The sequence below is a fragment of the Ursus maritimus genome, assembly GCF_017311325.1.
Source record: "Ursus maritimus isolate PB19 chromosome X unlocalized genomic scaffold, ASM1731132v1 scaffold_X1, whole genome shotgun sequence".
Lineage (NCBI taxonomy): Eukaryota > Metazoa > Chordata > Mammalia > Carnivora > Ursidae > Ursus > Ursus maritimus.
Genome location: NW_024423319.1, coordinates 93,114,745 through 93,119,993, shown reverse-complemented (window position 1 = coordinate 93,119,993; position 5,249 = coordinate 93,114,745).

Here is a 5,249-nt window from a genome sequence, read left to right as displayed (position 1 = left end):
AGGGCGTGATCCCAGGGTCCGGGGATCGAGCCCTGCATAGGGCTCCCTCCCCCGCTGGGAGCCTGCTGCTTCCTCTCCCACTCCCCCTGCTTGTGTTTCCTCTCTCGCTGGCTGTCTCTCTCTCTGTGTCAAATAAATAAAATCTTAAAAAAAAATCTAGTGTGTGTATATATATATAATATGTTATATATAATTTTGTATTATATTTAATTTTCATATTTTTATTTATAAATACAAACAAATAAAAATTATATATTTATATATATTTTTATTTATTTTTATATAATACATAATATATATTATATAAATATTGCTTCTGTAACAAATTACCATAAACTTAGTGTCTTAAAACAAATTCCGTCTCTTACAGTTTTGGAGGTCAGAAGTCTGAAATCACTTTCACTGGTCCAAAGTCAAGGTGTCTGCAGGGCTGGTTTTTTCTAGAGGCCTTGAAGGGTTAATCTGTTTCCTTGCCTTTTTCAGCTGTAGTGGCCATCTGCATTTCTTGGCTTGTGGCCCCTGCTGCCATCTTTACTGTGCATCATTCCATCTCTGCTTCCATCAGCACAACCTCTTCTCCTCTTCTATAGTCCGATCTCCCTCTGTCTCCCTTTATATAACACTTGTGATTACATGTAGGACCCAGGATAAACTCCCCATATCAAGATCCTTAACTTAATTACAGCTGCAAAGTTCTTTTTGCCATATAAACTAACATTCACAGGTTCTAGGGATTAAGACCTAGATCCCTTTAGGGGCCATTATTCAACCTACTATAAATATACTATATATACTATTCAGTTTAATACATATATGTTATTTTTATATTATAATTTAATTATACATATTGTTATATGGCTTGAATGTAAATATGTATATATTTTTATATCTATATCTATCTATATTACATAAGTTTTTAAAAAAATATTTCAGAGAGCACGAGGGGGGGTGGTGAGAGGCAGAGGGAGAGGGAGAGAATCCTCTAGCAGACTCCCTGCTGAGCACGGAGTGGAAACCAGGAGTCAGACGCTTAACTGACTGAGCCATCCAGGTGCCCCTATATTATATAACTTATACAAATTACATACAATTACATTATTTTATGTATATCATAATTGGCCTTTAGTCTTCATCATAAAACAACCAATCTGGGGCCCAGAGTGTTTAAACAATCTTGCAGAAATACTTTAGCTCCTCAGTGTCAGGGTTGGGGATAGAATGAAGTATTCCTTGATTTCCAAAGTCTTTCCTTATTTTCTTGAAGAACTAATGTTTGCAATAAATAGAAATTTCATCTTACAAAGATGTGAACTGAAACTAAAGAAGGAAAGATTAATTTGAAGCTAATTTATACTGAGAAGTTTAATTTAATGGTGAATTCTGGTTTCGTGACACTGTCATTTCTGGACCAAAATTATTTAGACGTATTCAGGAAGAATCCACACTGCTCAAAAGCCATGGATAACATCTGGTCTTTCTCATCCTGGTATCTTTCACTTGAGGTCAAAGCCTGAAGGCAGAGCTAGAATTGGCACAGGGTTTCAAAGTCATATACACTTGTATTAGTCAGCACAGGGTGGTGTAACAAAACACCATAGACTGGATGGCTTAAACAATAGCAATTTATTTTTCAATTCTGGAGACTAGAAGTCCAACATCAAGTTGGGAAAGGGCTGGATTCTGGTGGAAGTTCTCTCTTTGGATTGCAGATGGCAACCTTGCTGTGTCATCACATGACCTTTCCTTGGTGTGGGCATGTGGAAAGAATAGTGGGGGGCGGGGGATAGAATCTCTTTCTTTCTCTTCTTATAAGGCCACCAAACCTATCAGATTAGAACCTCACCCTTATGATCTCATTGAACTTTAATTACCTACTAAAAACCCTATTTTCACACGTAGTCACCAGTGGTGGTTAGGACTTCAACTTACGAATTTTGGAGGAACACAGTTCAGTCCATAGCAACATTGGATGCTAATATACCCTTTCATAATATTATGTAATCCACATGACATAATTACATAACTTTGTGTTTTCAGCTAATATATCCTTTAATTATGATCAAATACATTGAAATGGCATCACACACAAATTTGTGTTTTTCTTTCTACCTTTCATAGTATATTAGTGGCATGGGTGCATGTGAGATAAGGAGGGTAATCACCAGTTCTTCTTGCAGCACACTGTTACAACGCTTATGGAGCTCTAAGTATACAGGAGCAAGAACCATTTCATTTTTCTTCATTAGTTGATGAATATTGAGATCCAATTCTTAAATGGAAAAAAGTTGAATTTCTATTCAGACATTAATGATATCTAGCAGCCTGACTGAGTTTGCACAGTAAATTAGAGTATAAATTACATTTTTAAAGGTAAGGAAATGTACATCATTTAAATGACATTTGCTAGAAAAAATGGCACAAATGTTCGACAAATGCTGGACTTCAGTAAATCTGTGAAAGTGAAGAGGTATTCAAAGTAAAAATTCATACTTTGAGGGAGACTTCCATTTTCAGCTCCAGCATGTAAAGAACTTTACCTCATCTTTCCTGTTCTTAAATATATGAAAAAGATGAATAAATTGAAAATTTTTGACACTTCTTGAACTCATCAGAGAATTAAGGTCACAGGGCAAAGTGCCACACTGATATCTGGAGAGATGTGCTAATCCAGAGAGTAACAACTAAGGTTTGTTTGCTTGGAGCAAAAGACACTGGAGCCATCAACTTGTAGGAAGACTTATATTATAATTTTGAAGAATTGCTAGAGGCTGAGTGTGGACTCGGTTGAGAATGAGAAACACCTGGGAACTACTGTCTTAGTCCTCTCCTTTCTTGGGTCTTACTATAAGAATCCCTCCAAGTTCTCACAGCAAAGAGTAAAGAAGGATCCCTTCATGACCCTGTCAAGAGGAGGAGAAAAGTAACCATCGTAAAATATCCCCAGAGTATTCCTCATAATGAAGGACTACTCTTCAGGGGAAAAGACTTAACCATAGCCTTATCCCGCTTGGGGGAAGAGAATTTCTGACTTTAGCCTTCTCCAGCTTTCCTTTCTTATATAGAGGGTGTGGGAATTAAGAAACACTTGTGAAGACCACAGACCAAGGTCACAAGCCTACTGAAAGACTGAGTTTTAATGAGTTTTAATCATGGGATTATAGACCAGTTATTACCACCCCCCCCCCTTACCACCATGCCAATAAGGCTTCAGTATCATTATAGTGAGTTGCAACAGAAGTTGCTGCAAGATCCAGACTATCTAAGGAGGCGTTTGGGGAGAGCCCAAAGACAACAGAGACAGAAACAATGACACTGGAGGCATTTGAAGACTCTGGGACCTACAACTACAGCAACCATTTAAAACAGCTCAATTCTGATTGAGATTAACATAAAACCACACCCTGCAGGCCTATTTACTTCAGTTCCTATTACTTAATACTATTTTTCCAGATTCTAACTAAAAATTAGAAAAATTAACTAAAATTACAAGACATCCTAAAAGGCAAAGCAAATGCAAACAACAACAACAACAACAACAACAACAACAGAAAATCACATTCTTAAGAGACAAAGCAAGCATCAGAACCAGACTTAGACATGACACAAGTTTCGGAAGTATCAGATTTGGAATTTAAAATAACTATGATTCATATATTAAGAGATCTAATAAAAAAAGAAGATAATGTGCAGGGCACAAAATGGGTAATAGAAGCAGAGAGATGTGGGAAACCTGGGTGGCCCAGTTGGTTAGGCATCTGACTGTTGGTTTCAGGTCAGGTCATGATCTCAAGGATGTGAGATCGAGCCTTCCATCAGGCTCCATGCTCACTGTGGAGACTGCTTAAGACTCTTCCTCTGCCCCTCCCCCCTCAAATAAATAAATGAATCTTTTTAAAAAACAGAAGTGTATGGGAACTCTAAAAAAAGAATCAAGAGGAAATGCTAGATATCAAAAATATTTTAACAGAAATGAATGCAATTGCTGGGCACATCAGTAGACTGGACACAGCTAATGAAGGAATCCGTGAACTTGGAGATAGGTCTGTAGAAATGTCCCAAATTAATGGCAAAGAGAAAAACAGAATTTAAAAAACAGAACAGGAATATAATAACTGAGGGGGCAGTTTCAAAAGGTATAATCGGAATATCAGAAGAAAAAAAGAACAGAGGTGGAGAAATGTTTGAAATCACAGTGATTGAGAACTTTCCAAAATAAGTGACAGACATGAACTACAGATCAAGGAAACTCAAAGAAAACCAAGCAGGGGAAAAAAAAAAAAATCTACCAGGCATAAAATATTCAAACTGCAGAAAGCCAATGACAGAGAAGTCTTTGTGTGTTAACGTTGAATTATTTTTTCCTTCAGTTCTCCCTTTTTTTGCTTCATGTATATGCAGGCTCTTTTGCTAGGTGCATAAATGCTTAGAGTTGTCATATCTTCCTGATAGATTGACTCTTTTAATATTATGAAATATTATTCTTTATCTCTAGTAACTTATTTTTTATAGTCTCATCTGTCTGATGTTATTATAGCCACTGCAGCTCTTTTATGGTTGTTGTTTATGTTGTTTCACTGTTTTCCATCCTTTTTACTTTCAATCTATTTGTACCTTTGAAACTAAAATACGTCTCCTATGGATATCATAGAGATGGCTATTGTTCTTTGTGTAATCTGACTGTATCTGGTTTTCACTGGGTTGTTTAATCTATTCATATTTAATGTTATTATCTGATATGGTTAAATTTCCACCTGACATTTTATTTTATTTATTTATTTTTAAAGATTTTATTTATTTATTTGACAGAGATAGAGACAGCCAGCGAGAGAGGGAACACAAGCAGGGGGAGTGGGAGAGGAAGAAGCAGGCTCATAGGGGAAGACCCTGATGTGGGGCTCGATCCCATAACGCCGGGATCACGCCCTGAGCTGAAGGCAGATGCTTAACCGCTGTGCCACCCAGGCGCCCCTCACCTGACATTTTAAAAGGGAATTTTGCTGAATATAAAAATCAAGGTTGTTTTTCCACTTTCAGCACTTTGAATATGTCATCTTGTTGGGGTTAATGTGGAGCATGAAATCAGCCATAATACCTGGCTTGCTAAAATGTAACATGGAGGCTGCCGGAGGTGATGGAAGGTTTGGGAAAAGGGCGTAGGTGTTTGGAATACCCAGGCCTGAATGACCACTCTGTCTTGGAATGCCACGGGGAGTTGCATTCCCTGAAGCTTTCTTAGCGCAAACAGCGGC